Here is a 16,664-nt window from a genome sequence, read left to right as displayed (position 1 = left end):
GTTCTCTGAAGGCAGAACTTTCCAGCAATGACAGTTACACTTAAAATTACTTAAGAATATAGATCTTATTAATATTTTCATAAAAATGTTTAAATGTAAATCTTGACAATTTGTCCACTTTTCCTCTTGGGCCTGCAAAGCAATATCCTGTTTGGAATCTGTTCTTCTGACATTAAGTAAAAGCCTAGAAGGCAAATGGTACTGGGCTTCGTCCGTCTACCTCTCTGGTCATATGCTAGGTGTCATAGCCTGTATGATGTTCTGCTTTCAAAGTTGCTACTCCCCCGCCTCCGTAGGGCTGGACTTGAGAAATCCTGGCTCAGAAATCCTGGGCTAGCAATTCAGCAGTAAGCTGCTGATTTAATTTGACATGGAAAAAGTAAAGAAAGCCATGTTCTTACGGCCACACTGGAATTGCATGTCATGAATGTCTTTATTTTATGGACAGTGCACCTCAGTTTAAAAGCAGAGCAAGCAGTGCCCACATGCGGGCCTGGTAGGTTGGTAGTGCTGACTAGCTAGAGACCAGCTGCACAACAGCCTCCTGTTAGTTGATTCACTAGTGCATTTCAAGGATGCAGGGTGAGAAGAACCCTCAGGTACAGTTCTCAGCACAGCTTGTAAGTAGTAAAGCTGCCGCCAGAATGCAGTCCCAGCGGGCATTCGGTTGTGCCCTCCTTGCAGAAAGCTTGGCCGTTGGTAAAGCTGAAAGGCTTTGTAGATGTCATTGTCCAAGTGCTGTACTTTTTTATAGGTAGCCCACCAATGTCCAGTGAGACAAAACCATTATTAGGAAATTGGTTTCCCCATACTGTCGCCAAGGGCTATTTTGTTCAGAACCCCAAGTTTAAGTGAACAGGAATCATCTGTCCACACAATGGACGTGGATAAACTCTTGTTTTTAGTTTTGAAAATTGATTTCCTTTGATGTTTGTGCAGCAGCTGTTAAAACTTGTCCTTGAAGAGCTGGTTGTGAGTGTGTAGAGGATGGGGTTCAAGGCACTGTTGACCAGCAGGAAGAAAACGACCACCCAGGAAGTGATTGTGCCTGGAGAAGGAAGCAGAGAATGAAAAGCAGAAGTTGGCATTTTAAAGAGACACAAAATGCACATGACCTTGTGTAGTCAGGGGTATTTTCGAGAAGGCTGCCTAGTTCCTTTAAGTTTTCTCTCACCTTATTGAATATTTATGGAAGCTATGAATTCAAGTTCCTACCATTTAACATCTCTGAATGTCAGTAACCACTTCGTGAGTTGTTGTGAGGCCAACGGAGAGGAAATGTGTGAATGCATTTCACAAACTATAAATTGGTATGTAGTGGTATTTTTGTTATTATTGCCTTTCCTTATAAAAAATAAGAAAATGAGGGAATCATTCTTAACCAGTGGAACAGTGTTCAGGAAACTGTGGAGCTGGGTCAGATCTGACCTTGACCCTAACTGCAGCCCTGAAGGCCTTCTTGCCCCCCTCATATTCCAGGGGTTCTCAGCAGACAGGACTCTGACAGTTTGAAGGGCAGAAAGGAAGGCATCTCCAAACTTAAGGAAGTCCTTTTATGTAGAGCCTCACAAATGCTAAAAGAATATTAAGGGAAAGATGCCACAAAATGTTCTTTGTGAGGATAAAATCTGGGATGATGCTGTACCTTCCGAATACATCATTTGCTTGGTTCGGAGGAAGTGGATTTCCCTGTTACGTGCAGCTAAGACGCCTCTTAGCTATGTCACTGTGGGCAAACTGTCTCAGCTCCCTAGACCTCCCCTGCCTTCTGTGTGAAAGGGGGCCCCCGTAACTTACTGGGAACTTACTGGATGGACGTCAGGGGCCTGGGCCAGTGTCAGCTCTGCTGACATCCCTTTTCAGCATCAGTGCCTGAGGCTGATTCTCCACTCCACCCCCAGTAGGAGGCCTCCTCCCCCTTTTCAAAGAGCTCCAGATAGAAGCTGGATGGTGAGACCAGAGGTACTATGCCTCTCACTCTCTGTCATCCCCCCTGTAATTTTCTTACCCTGCAAACCCCGTGACTTGTTCCTCTTTGCCCTCTTCCTTCCTTCCAACCTTTCTGGTTTTCTCCTTTTTTCTGATTCTTCTCTGACTGCTCACCTGACCTGTCCCCAGTCTCCTTTCTCTATGTCTACCCCCCTTTCTTCCCAACCCATCTTCTCTTTATTGTCCCTATTTATTTATTTTTAACTGGAAAGAATAGGGAAGAAAAAGATCTATATTTGGCATATCTTAGACTTATTAAAGTTTCATATTAGTATATTATTTGACTTTAATTTTTAAAAAAGGAGAAACTAGGCACAGTTCATGACTGAAAAAAAACAGGGTAAGTTGCTTTTTGCCTGTTGGGTCCACCAAGGAACTGGCTCAGGAAAGAGACTTCCCACTCAGTGTCATGGGGACACTCTCAGGACTCCCCTGAGATTGCAGGGCTAATGCTGGCTTATCTTTTTGGTCTGACCCCACTGCTGTCGGTGACAAGAAGCCTCCACCAGAGTTCTTGGTGGAGACCAGAATGGGCTTAGGACAGTGGGTGCATTTCTGGCAACACCGTGGGAAGCCAGGCAAGGAAGAAGGGGCTTAGCCAGATGTGAAGAAGATTTCTAGGTGCACTGAGCTGTTCAAGACAAACCTCAAAGTACACACTATAAACATAGAGAACGGCAGTGTGGTCTGATAATGTTTTCACAAGACATTTTTTCTGATTCCAGTTCCCCACCATGATCTGAAATGTCTTAGTCTCCCAGAGGATGATGACTGCTCTTGCTGCCATCAGATACCCTTGATCACCTATCATCTCCTGATTCTAAATCAGAGAATGTTGTGGGCTGAATAGCATTCCCCCAAGTTCATATGTTGAAATCCTGCCCTCCCAGAACCTCAGAGTGTGATTATATTTGGAGATTGGGCCTTCAAAATTTTAGGTTGAGTCCATTAGGAAGGGCCTTCTTCCAATCTGATGGGTGTCCTTATAAGAATGGAAGTCTTGGATACACACAGAGACACTGAGTATGTGCACCAGAGAGGGGACCCCATGAGGACCCCGTGAGAAGGTGGCTACACTGAGGAGAAGCCAAGGAGAGAGGCCCCCACAGGAATCTGCCAACACCTTATCCTGGTGCAAGAAATGCATTTCTGCTGTGTAAGTCTACGGTATTTGTTATGACAGCCCCAGCAGACTAGCACAAGGAGAGAAACCCTTAAGGAGTTAACAGATTCAAAGAACATTAAAACTGGGAGGCATCTGAGAGACCATCTGGGAACAGCCTGGGTGAGATGAGGTGAGGTCCTAAGTTCCCTCAGTGGCAAGGTCAGGACAGGAACCCAGGACTCCTGCCTCCCCCGGTCCTTCTCCCACCACACGGGCTGCCTCTTCCACAGCCAGCTCTGTGGTGGAGAAGGGCACTGAAAGGTGTAGAAAGAGGAGCCAGGGAGGATGACACCCCACCAGCCCCATCTACCACTCTCGGACCAACTCAGCATCTTTACCTGAAAAAGCATATATTCAATAACATTATGTGGAAAGACAAACCAGACGTGGTCTCTCCTCTCCCGAAGCTTATAATCTGAAGGGGGCAATGAATACACTTAGAAAGTACTACTGATCTGAGGCAGTTCAAATGAAGCTAGTAAGTAAAATGCAAACAGGATATAGCTGACATTTAAGCAACTGGATTGAATGGGAGAGGGGTGGAGAGAGGTCCGGAAGGGGGAGTATTTGGGGTGAACCTTGAGGGATGAGAAGGGGTGTTTAGGAGGCTATTTACTGGTTGAAAGTACAATCCAGATGGAGGCAACAGCTTCGGCAAAGGTAGAACATCAAGGAAAGGCAGATTTTTTAAAAGGCCAATAATTCTAATGGGCCTGGATCACAGAATTAATGAGGGTCAGGTGGGAAGTGAGAAATATTTTAGTGCCAATCCCAGCATTTGGACTTCACTCCATGAGGAATGGAGGCCAAAGGACATCTTGGTCCTGTTGAATTTGCAGGGTAGGATGTAGAAGTTGAGATGTCCAGGAAGCTGCAGTTGACTTGAGACTGTCCATTAGGTTCCTCATCTGGGACATGAGCACTTAATTAACTCTTCTCTTCAGGGATCAGGGATCTCACACACATTCTCATGGCTTCTGCTCCCACCACCCAGGAAGGGCTTTGGAGTAGCTAACCCTTATCAACCTCCTGGATCTCCACTTCTACATCTTCCATGGCTCTAGGTCCATCTCTGCCTTGTTATGAGACTAAGCTGACAGGTTAAGGGGATGCTGTGTGTCATTTTGCAGTGAGGCATTTGACAAGGCCTCCCATGACTTTGTGTACAAGCCAGAGGGGCATAAATTGTGACAGCTGTTACTTGTAAATTCATCATTCTTTTATAAGAGCTTCCGACATGTCAACCACATGCTTGATGCCAGGGTACCAAGACAAATAAGCACAATTTCTGCTCTGGTTGAACTCTCCAAGGAGATTTGCGATAGCCTGAAACGATGAGTTGAAGATGATCACAAACTCTGGTTCACAGGAAGGCAGCCGAGAGCTCTGGGTGGCCCCTAGATGGCTATGACTTCCAGGTCCCAGAAAGGGCGACCTGATAAATTTCTAACTAGTGTGAGGGTTTGCAAACATCTAGCACTCCACAGAGTGGAGCCCAGTGTGACAACCACAGGGCTGGGTCAGACACAGACTGGTGGTTCTTAACCAGAGGTGTATGTGTGCCTCAGGGTCACCTAGGCAAGTTTTCCACAACACCCATGTATATCCCTTTGTCCCTATAGGTTAAACTAAGAAGCTCAGGGTGGAACCTGCGCATGTTCATTTTGATATTTTATGTGTACAGTTGGTCAAGAACCATTATATGTCTCAGGTAGGAGCAAGACACTAAGAGTTAATGTTTTTCTAGCTCCTGTTTTTTGTTATTCTTGTCTGAATTGCACTCCTACCCAGTTGGTATCTTAGAATACTGATTATAAAGCATTGAGGGAAATAACTGGTTGTACTGAAGTTGTACGTATTTATGGAGCATTTACTATACATAAGTCATTGTATTTTGACCTTGCCAAACAAAGAGCATAAGAAGGCACAATGTACTGCGGAATAACCGAAGGGACTGACCTGGTATTTCCACCTGGAAAAGGGAAAGAATTTTAATGACAAACACAGGAATCCAGCAGATGGCATCAGAGAACACTATAAAAAAGAAGCGATTTGCAACGGCCACCTCTCTTCCAATGTGATTCTTCACATCCGAAGTTTGCAAGGCAGTTTTTTGAATGGAACCGAACATGATAGTATAGGAAAAGATGATGATGAGAAAAGCCAGCAAGTTCACACCTGTTGGGAAAAGTTCACACCTTTTAACATTTCAGGTGCATAAATCAACAGGAAAAACATTGTATTACTTAGGTGTTCAATATGGTGCCTCTTATGCTGTATTTCTAAGGAGCATTCTTTTGTATAAGCCCAGTGTTAATCAGCTAAAACCCTAAATCCAGGGCTCTGTGCTGGGAAAAGCAAAAGGAATTGAGCTTGCCAGATCAAAAAGATACCTCAAATACAAAAACGTTTTATAAAGAATTATAGAACTCCAAGATTCAGAGCTAGGTATGTATCATGAGGTAAATTTTAACTTTTTTGAAACAGGGAAAAGCTATTTTTGTTTTTAGCTCTCTGCAAATTCAAACCTTAAGGGATTACTGTAATCATATATATATATATATATATATGTAAATAAAATAAATATGACCCCATTCCTTTATCTTACAAATATGAATAAGATGATCTTGGAATATCAAGAAGATAATAGCCCCAGGAACAGTATTACTGTTTTTTGGTCTTAAATGAAAGTACTACATAAAACAAAAATACATTATTGTTTTTCTTCAGATTGCTTACTGTACCTTAAACTATCATAACCTGTTAGACATGTTTTAGAAAAAAAGACACAAGAAAAAAAACTTTTAAATTTAACTATATGACTTCTTCAGGGTCAGATACGTTCAGAAGACTCTCACTTAACATCACCATCCTATTATGCTGACTTCTAAGTCACTTTGTTGTATTCCTACTACAATAAAAAATCCCAGGAGCGATCATATAATTCTTCATTGTGAGCATAATACTGGAACATACTTTCAAAGTTGTTTTAAAAAAATGTTCATCTGAATCTAGACTCTGTGGAAGATGGGCAAACTCTAAGGGAAAATTCTATAGATTCACGGTGGTCTGCTGTTTTTATCCAAAACCTTCATATTCCACAGAATCTCATAGTAAAGTCACACTATAGAAGTTTATAAAATTGGTGTATCTTGGGCCTCCTGTCAGGAAGTTTAATTAATAAATAAAAACAACTGTTAAGGAGAACCCTCTGGGACAAATTGTGAAAACAGACTTACAGAAAGGCTCAAAAGTGTATGTTCTGAAAACCCCACAGGTCCATAAGAAGCTAACAACCAAGGAGCCTGGGGGCGGGGCGTGTGGAAACTACTCTCCTCGCAGCTTTCCTCTAAATCTAATTCTATTCTCAAATAAATAATTTAAAACTGTGTTTTCTTATGTTCTTCAGGCAGAAAAAAGGGCTCCAGGAGTCATCATCCAGGTGAGCCATGGGTATAGAGATGATGATGTGTGTGTGCGCGGGGGAGGGGGGCGCATGAGTGCACGTGTGTGTGCACATGTGTGTTTGCATGCTGTAGGTCTTTGTCTGGAGCATATCCCCTCTTAGCCTCCTCCCTGCCCCTAACTGAGTTCCAGCTGCACCCAGTTTCTTTCGCCTTTCGTCTCGGCCTGTTCCTTGGCTTTGGGCCTTGAGATCCACTGTCTTTTCCTGGAAAGGACGTCACCTGGCTAGTGCCTCCTAACCCTTTGGGCTTCAGTTGGGAGTCATTTCTGTTGGGAAGCCTGTTGGGCCCTGCGATTTGGGGCTCCTAGAATGTCCTGCTCTCCTCCTTCGTGGTTTTGTCAGCCTGTGACGGAAGGATGTTGACTTGTCTTCATCCTCCTTTCTGGCTGTAGGTCTGTGAGGGCCCATCTGTTGTATCTCCAGTCCGCAAGGGAGTGCGTGGCCTATAGTAAGTGCTTATTAAATCCTTGTTGAATCAGTGAATGTAAAGGAGCATACGTGTGTGTCTGTGAATGTGTCTGGCGTGCACCAATGCTGGGAACAGCTTACCATATCCTGGTGTAACATATCTCTGAAAAATAACTACAAAACAGGGTGGTATCTGAAGAGTGTTATCAAAATGGCACCAAAAAAGTGTATTTTTCAGAGAGGGAGGGGAAGGAATCACTGGAGAAGAGATGGGGACAGTGGTTAGGACCATTCTCTGATTAGTTTAAACTTGTTCTTGCAGTAGCAGGGAGTCATAGAAGGTCTCTGAGCAGAGGCACCCAGTCTTTTTGGCACCCAAGTGGTGAGCAGATAAAGAAAAATAAGGCCCCCTACAGGCGAAAAGACCAATAAGAGCTGATGTAATAATTCCAGGCTGAGATTGTCAGGTTTTTAAGGAAGGTAATAGCAGTAGGTAGAGACTGGAAGAAATAGAAGACAGGCATATTTTGATGTAAAATATTTGATGAAAAAGAAAGGGTTATAAAGCATATTGACCACTTAGCTGAGGGGAATTGAAATGCTAAGAAACAGAGGACATGAGAATGGCCTTAACTTGAAGCAGAAGAGATACCTGTTGGAAAATAAGAAATGTGTTTTTTTAACATTAAATGCCTGATCTTCTCATTCATCTGTTACAGAGAAGGTGGGGGCTTCTTTTCTAAAAAATTAGGAGAAATTAAAACCTTGATCACTCTTACATTGCTGACTTTAGAACTACACTCACCAAGATAATAAATCTTCTTGGTGTTTCATATAGATAATCTCCTGCTAGTGAGTTTCCATAATTTCATCATTATTATTTATCTAATTCATTCTAGGTTGTAAAACAGAATATGAGTTCGAATAACTTGGTAGGGTTACAGGACAAGGCGCTAAAATAGAATTCCTTCAGCTCATAGTCACTACGTGAAAAGCAAAGGGTCTTAGAGATAATGCAAGATCAGCCAGAGATCCAGACAGTGTTTTTGTTCCCCCTACTGAATCTCTATAATAAGAAGTTTAATAAACATTTCCATACATATGGAGCAAGAACTTTTCTTTAGGAACGCACACAGTCTTGTGTACTTTCTGAGATAGACAAACATGCCTTTGCTGAACTTTCTGCTATTTCTACTGCAATTCATTTGTCCAGGAAATGAAAAAATGTAATTTACCTAGGAAAATGCCCAGAGAATATCCTTTGCTCCCGACGTCTTCTGTTTGGTCATAATAAAGGGGGAAACAGACTCCATTTTTTCCATAAAAGTTTCCAAAATAATCCTCATTCCAAAAGGGAATCACCGCTATTAAAAACCCCACGATCCAGATGCCCAAGAGGATGACCGGAGGTCTGCCGTTTTCCAGGACGAAGGTTACTGAAGGGAAAGACAATGGCCAGGAACTTCTCCAGAGTCAAGTAGGTCAGCAAGAGCACGGAGACATTGGTGGACAGCAAGGCCAGGAACCCCATGAGGCGTCACTGCAAGCTCTCCATCCACAGCAGCGCGTACTTCTGATACTGCCCGCGGTATTTTATATGGGAAAAGCCAATGAAGAACAGATAGACGCCCATCAGGCAGTCTGCACCTGTTGGGGGACCAGTACAGAGTGTGTGGTTGCCCCGAATCTCTGGTGCTCCCACCTAGATCTACATCTTTCATCCTGTATTAAATAGACGTCAGTAACACCTACAACTCTACCTGGAAAGCAACGGACTTCAAGTAAATGTAATGTTTTTAAAGTACCACCTCGGATCTTTGTTTGATCATTTAAAAGAACAGTGGTGGTGGCGGGGGTGTAATTTTGTGAGGGGAGTTAGTTTTTAAACAGTAGATACGTATTACACAGTTAATCAAGGGAAATATTTTCTGGGCTTGAGGAGCATTGGTGCTATTATAATTGAAGGTTAAACAAAGCTTAGTTTTATAACCCATGACCTGTCCTCTGCATCCATCCTTGACTCATTGGTTCCTCGTGACCCCATTTCTAAGACATAACTGCTAGGAGTAGGTGCTCGATCACTGCAAACCTATGCAATATAGAACAGAGTGGCCCAAGGGAACAGTGCCTTCATACTTAGAAAAATGAATTGCCCAGCATATATAATTCACATTAAATGCCATTGCTGAAGGCCAATATATGTCTAGTCACAGCTCACAGAAGATAAAAAACATACTTACAACAAAGGATTTTGATGGACATAGCGTGAGTCGTATTTTCAGCTTTAATGATAGATCTCATGCCAAAGATAAAAAGATTTCCAAGGCAGGTTATGAAAGCTACAACCCAGACAAATATTCTGAGGATATTGTAAGCCAAGAGGTCCTCAAATGAAGAAATGCCGTCAGTCAAGGGCATACATATTCGGACATGGGGAGCATAGGAGCAGTATCAAAAGTTTTTAAAATAACTAAAGTGAAAGGGAAAAAAAAGAGTCACTTTACATGCAATGACACAATGAGCAGCTGCAATCCCATGAGCTCTGTTAGGTGTGTGACTTCACTAGATCTGTTTGTATTTGTTTAGTAGTGATAATGTAACTATAGAGCTCTTTATTCAATACTACTCTACCCTGGGTAATGTTCTCGTTTTAAAAATGAAGAACTGAAAAGACAAATGAATTTGGTGTCTTGTCAGAGGCAAGTCAGGGGAGGACATGAGATTGAAAGTGTCTGGGACCCTGTATTTTCCCCCGCATCATATTGGACTCTTCTCTAGGGTTTTATAAAAAGGAGATTGCTACTGCTAAATTCATCTTTACCAACAGTCAGGCTCTTGTGTTCGGGGTGTAAGGGACCCAGAGTAACTCATTAGGAGCATTCCTGCATTGCACTTAGTTTTAAATAGACTCACTTAAGCCAGGCCTCCTTTTCTCTGACATGGGCAGGAAGGGAGGGTCTCTGCCACTAGGAAAATTCAGTCTCACTGGGGCTGGGAGGAGAAGCAGCGGCCTTAAACACAGATTTCTGATCAGGGCCTGGAAAGACTTAAAATAATGTCTAGAGGGAAAGGTAGGTTTACGTGTGATCACTGTATTTATGACGTAGGTGTGTGCAGTCTTGAGGTGTTTGAACTGGGAGGTCATTTGGTTTATTGATAGTCCCCAAATATCTGTGTTTAGGATTTTCTCCCATAAAACTCATTCTATGAATTTTTTTTCACCATATTTTCAAGTTCATTTCTTTCCATCTATTTTTCTGTCATCTCCCCATTCAGTTTCTGGACCAGCAAGTTAGACAAAGCTTTATCTGGCCCTGGCGGGACTGGCCCCTGAGGCCTCACTGCCTCCCTTCCTCACTCTCTCCATCCAGACATGCTGACCGTCTAATTCTCAAGCAGGCCAGGCTCATCCCCTGCCCAGGGCAGCTCTTGGACTGCTCCTTCTGCCTGGAAGGTTCTTCCCCCAGATATGGGCAGGGCTGCCTTCTCCCTCCCTCCAGGTCAGCTCAAATGTCACGTCTCTCTGATACCCCTTCGTCTTGCTTTACTTTTCCTCACTGAATTTATGAACTTTTTGAGCATTGACTTCTTTACTCTGAATGGCAACTCCATGGGGCAGCCACTCGTGTCTCCTGTTCAGCCCCGTGTTCTCAGATCCAGCACAGAGCCTGACCCCTGGGAAGTCCTTAGTACTCAGCAAATACTTAGGTGAACAAAGGAATGATGGGTAATTTGGTTCTGGGCATGTCAGGTAGAGAACCAGGAGACAATCCCTGACCTTAAGTAACTTCCTGTCTAGAGTCCTGATATCATTTGTGCAGTTAAATGCATTTGACATATAATTCTTTTGCTTTCCTCTTCCCTGGAGCCTCCTGGTTCTTTCAGGATTCCACTGTGTCCACTATGTTCAGAGAGAGCCAGCCAGCATCTCTCAGAGACACAACCTCTCCTCCCACTGTGGCTATGGCGCTGGTTGGAAGGTGTAACCAACTGACACATTTTCTGCCAATCATTGGTCCTTCTTGACCTCATCCTCAAGTTTACATGTTAAAGCAGTAGCTTCTCCATCAAATTCTGAAGAGGTTGCATTTCTCTATTTTAAAACGACCTCACATTCTGAGTGCAACAAGGACATGACACCTTCCTTAACTATTTATCTTCTGGTGCCACAGAAAGAGGTGTGGTGAAAACCATGTAGTGTACATCAAATGCTTGTCTTGTAGCAATCCACCTGCTGCACAGATATAAACAAAATGTTCTCCCAAAAGAGCACCTTGGCACCAACCATTTCATCCACTGGCTGCACCCAACTTGTAATCTTAGATCAGAATCCTCCCTATTGTTGTGGATAACAAGGGTTAACTTTTGAGATTATGAACACATAGATTATGCAGTTGATAAAGAAATGATCATGTCATAAGCACATATATTAACACAACTTCCATAGTGCACTTTAGCCAAATCTAGTAAAGTGACTTATCAAAAACTATGATAAAGATTAATTACCTCAATTTTGCAGTGCACTTAGTAACAGTAACACCTGAAATTTATTATAGCACCTTTCTTCCTAGGGACTCAAACCATAGAGCAGCCGACTGCTCATTCATGTGAGGTGAATTAATGATTCCAGGCCTCCTGAATACCATTTAGCCAGCGACTTCATCTCATGTAATATGTGGCACTCTGGTACCCTGATCTCTTAGTGGGCCTCAATTGGATAAACAGCGTGTTTCCAGAGAGAACTGTCATTCGTGTCAGCACATCACAATATTGAACTCTATTTGAACAGGGACCAAAGGTGACAAAATTAAAAAGTTCTCAATAAAAAGACTTTTCTTGCATAAAAACACATTGCAGTGATACATTAGACAGTTTACACTAAAAACACAGGTAACATTGCATCATACTTTCTTCTCCATTTTTTCATGCATACATACATGTGAGAAAGATTCTTCATAGTCTCAAACATTTGTGTATGTATATTTGGAATCTCTATCCCTTCCAGGTCTCTGGAAAATATGCACAATAGGTTGCATGTTTTTAGGGCTGAACTTTTTAGCAATTACATTCTGTCTCATATCAGAAATGCCATGTTTAAAAATCTCTATGTTCCCCCCCAATTCATATCAGGATTTGAAAATTTTACAGGTAGTCTCTTAGAAAATTGCCATTTCTCTTTATGCCCCCTGTAGTTCCAAGCTGATGTGTCCCTTACTGTGCACAATGACATTGTAATAGAATGCACTTGTTCCTTTAATTTAAACATGGCAGATGTGATTTGTGTGATTATGAAATTGGCCTTATGGTTTCATTTTATAAACCATGTGCATTTAGGGTCTCAGACAGAAGCTGATATTTCCAACCAAAGAATATCACTGAAGCAAGTATTGTGAGGATGTGGATTTAATCACATTATAATTTCATGACAGGCCTATGTGTCCTTAGAGGGAACACCAGGGAAGCAGTATGAGCAGCTTCAATTCAGGATAATTGTTCTTAAGACAACAGTGTGAAGGGTAATTCCTTTCACTCCTGCAGGCCCCATCAGTGGCTCTCAGAGGGCTGTAAGGAGAACCCCTATGCTCCTCACTTATCCAGAAGCTTCTTCCAATATGGATGCTTTGAAGACCCTAGGACGGCATGAATTAAGGGAGCCTGCCATGTTCTCAGCAAACACAGGTGGAGAGAGAAAAATCTAAAAAGGCAGAGCCTTACCCCTTTAGGGTTTATTTGGAAAGATGTTTGATTCTCAATTACTTTCTTTTTGGCTAATCCAAATAAGGATTTCTTGGCATGGCTCTGAGTTTTCCTTTGCCCACTGTGTACTTCAGAGAGGAACTGCCCTGTTCTTTGGCAGTCAGGGATGAAATTTAGGGGGAGAAATTTATACACTGAATCATCAGAGGGTCAGTCCATTTGAAAGGATGCCCCCCCTTCTCTCTTCTGTTCCCCAGCTTTCTCCTAGACTTGTCACCACTGTTAGCTTTACAATGGATGGTGAGATTATGTGATTACAAGCTCATAATTTCCAAAACTGCAGAGACCACTGTCTCCTGGGTGCCAAAGAGTGCTATGAATAAGTGGGTGGCCAATAAATATCTGCGAAGTCAACGTGTGAGTCTTTAGGAAAAAAGGAATGAGACAATAAAGAAAGGAGAAACATTGTTTAAGTGCGGAGTAGGTCATCGCTACTCCAACTTGTAGAATGGCCTGATGTGGTGACATGGCATCTCAGCCTCAGAATTCAGTGTGTGCTGAGTGCAGGGAAGAGTCACTCAGCCTGCGTCCTGGGGTCTGTTTTCATATTTAAAAACAATGTGTCATTTATATTTTTTGCTTTTGTATTCTAACTTCTTGAGAGCTGGAACCCAGTCTGTTCCATCAGCAGATGTTCCCTAATATCTTTGAGAGAGAACCTAAATCTTGCAGTATTTTCCAATAGAAAATGATTTATCAAGAATAAAAAAAGTATGGTGTTAAAGATGGGTCTTTGGGATGAAATGAAGTCAGACATTAGGCTGAGATTGGGTCATGTAGTAGAAACAACATGTTTCTGTGCAGAACAAACAAGCAAGCTTCAGCTCACAAGGGCTGTTTGTGGGAAAGGAATCATGAAGCTCGTATGATGAATGGCAGAATTCTTGGCACTGAAGCCAAACATGTTTGAAATTCTAAAACACTACACAAAATGAATTGTCTGTTCCTATTTGTGGGATAGTTTTTTTCTCTACTGATAGAAGAGTAAAAAGCATGCTCTGTAGATCAAGATCAAGTGGACGGTTTTAGCAAAAGGGACAAGGAAAACACAGGTGAATCTTAATTTGTTCTTTTCCAACTGTTTGGTAGCAACACTATTGAAAATTCAATTCTTTGGGAAACTTTAAGATGAGACTCTTGCATATGAACCAGTTTTCAGGAAGGAATTATATCTAGCTTCAAAAGCAGAAAGGGTCTTCACATAATTTGAATGGTTAAAAAAAAGATTCAGTACATACTCCATGGTAACGTCTTTGAATACATGTTTTATGGTAACAACAGTATTTGCAACTGCCCTGAGGATGCAGGCTCAAGTCAGAAGCCTTCATGTATATTAAATACACCCACTTAAACATAAATTTGGGTCTAAGTATATCCACTCAAATGATAATCAACATCCTATTAAATTTCACTTACAGAGACTGGAGTTGTTCAAGGTTTTCAAACTGGTTCTTATGGAGATATAAAAGAGGATTGGATGACAGATTCCTTTAGGAATTAGAAGGAGGAAGAAAGAAGCATGAGAACATTATTATTTCAAAGATCAAGATGTTGCCATTTTCAATCTGATGAGAGTAGGAAAAACTTACAATTTTTGTAGAAGCATGAGGTTTTCCAAAAAATGTGGGGGTGGTAGCTCCATTATCATATTGCTAGACAGGTCCCTGTGGGTGACAGTGAAAGAGGCAATTACATTGGAAATAAATGACCATACTTATTACTCTTCATAATTATCATCATCCCATTTGACATAACAGAAAATATGCTCCACTTTACCCAACCTGATAAACTGGTTTACCCAACTAGCCAAATGGGTGTGGTTCTCCATCATTCTCAGATGTGATACTTTGCTCATCCAGTTCCTGCCTGGAATTTACCCCTCAGCCCTTCTCCAGCACATTCCTAAACTGGCTTCAACATTTACTTTGATTTATTTCCTCTGTTTTATGTACCCCTATGTACACTTTGATTTCTCCATTGTTTTTGTGATTTCTACTTGGTTCATGTATGATGATATCTTGTTTATCCAACTATACTGTAAGCTTTCTGAAGTTAAGACCTTCATCTTCAACTTATTTCTCATTCCCAACTAAGATAGTATTGGCCACACAGTATCTGCCCAGATAACCTTGAATGAATAAATTCGACACATTTTTAACTTATTTTAATATGGTACTATTTTTCACAGGAAACTGAGAATTTAGAACTGAATATAATAGGACTGTCCAATCTGGAAAGAATCATAGGGAAGTATTTCTACAGAATGTGGAAAAGAGATGTCTTAAGACCCAGAAGAAATCAGGGATCTTTAGGGGTCCAAAATATCCCTCTGAGTCAGAGAAGATGTTAAGAGTGAAACAGATGTGAAGTTGCCTAAGAGTCAAAGAAAAGATCCTGTTTTTTGGAGCTGCTGATATGTGGGAGTTACAAACAACTAGGACTTAGGTCTTTCACAGAGGGAGCTTACAACTAGGGTAAGCAACTAGACTATAAAGCTAGGATGGAACCAAGTGCTATTACCGAAGTACAGATAAACATCAAGGAAGAAGTCGTCAAAGTGGGCCTGGGAAATTAGGAAGTGTTTGGTCAAAGCTTGGTGATTTTTATGGGTGGAATAAAAGAAGAGGATCGTTCAGGTGAGGGTTAAGCAGGGTCAGAGAAACAGACATTGGTAATTCAGGACATCTGCAGGAGTCAGCAAATGGTCCAACGTGGGTAGAGGGGGAAATGTATGGGAAGATATGGAGACAAAATGGGAAGGCCAAGGGTACATTCTGAAGCAGGGTTTCCCATAGTATGTCCAGGCGTCAGGATCAGGGAGGGTGCTGGCAAAGAGCATATTCACGGTGTCCACTCCAGAAGCATTAGGCGGGAATCTCTGGGAGGGAGCCTGGTAATCTGCAATGTAAAGGCCATATCCCCGTGTGGTTCTTCTGAACATTAACATTCAAGAACTGCGTCAAAAGACTTTGCTCAACAGCAGGCACCAAGGATCGAGGACATTAAACAGCACGCGGTGGCATATGTCCCATGTTCTGACTGTGGGATGATGATTCGTTCAGAAGCCTGAAAAGTCATAGAGGCAAAGGAGAGAGACCAGGCCGGAGTCTCTGGCCCTGTCCCAGGGGGGACCTGCTGGGCCTTCAACGGGGCACAGGTAGGGCTTGCGGTCAGCTAGGGTATGAGGAGTAGAGATGGGCAGAGGGAGACGGAGCCGCCTTCCAGCCGGCTGCTAGGAAGGATGCTGATAGCACTAGGACAGCAAGTCCGGGGGAAGAAGCTGGCAGTGGGGTAAGGGTCATGTACAAATTACTTCTGAGGTGCTGCTTTGACATCCCAGTGGAGACATCCTGGGAATTCTGATCTGATGCTCCAGATGTGAGGAGCACACCTGGGTCGTGTGCAGAAGGAAAGCCACAGGTATGCAGGTGGAGAGAGCGTGCCAGCAGAGCAAGAGGACGGTGATCTTGTGCACCTAGAACACGTTGAAGTGTCTATTGAAAAGTCAAGTTGAAAATCAAGGACAGTCTTTCATGGGGAACAGACTTTAGTGGCCTCACCTAAGTGTGCTTATTGCTCTCTGGGAGGGGTGTCTTGAATTCCCTCCACTCGTGTAACCCGAATTCAAGTGTCCCTGTGAGGAATGAGTGAGCTCTTCTGAGGGAGCTGTCTGTAATTTTTTGCCATCGCATGATAACATTTTCAGTTCTAATACACGGTCTTGCACAAAGTAAGTACTCCTAAATATTTGTGGGTTTGACTTATGATACTTACTTATTAGATTGAGTTATCGTAATTATTTGAGAATTACTTTTCAAATTCTCTTACCAAGTTATTTTTTTCCCCAGCCCTTTCTGGATGTCAGTACAAGGCATACAG

At 42.4% G+C, this 16,664-nt stretch overlaps 1 pseudogene; it reads right to left on the bottom strand.

Moving 5' to 3' along the window:
• Positions 1–414: 414 nt before the first annotated feature.
• The window catches only part of LOC140847826 (relaxin receptor 2-like), a 43,897-nt pseudogene continuing 27,647 nt past the window's right edge, over positions 415–16,664 (bottom strand).

Source organism: Manis javanica, chromosome 1, assembly GCF_040802235.1.
Source record: "Manis javanica isolate MJ-LG chromosome 1, MJ_LKY, whole genome shotgun sequence".
Lineage (NCBI taxonomy): Eukaryota > Metazoa > Chordata > Mammalia > Pholidota > Manidae > Manis > Manis javanica.
The sequence above is the reverse complement of the archived record's forward strand: the minus strand, read 5'-3'. Positions and strand labels throughout refer to the sequence as shown.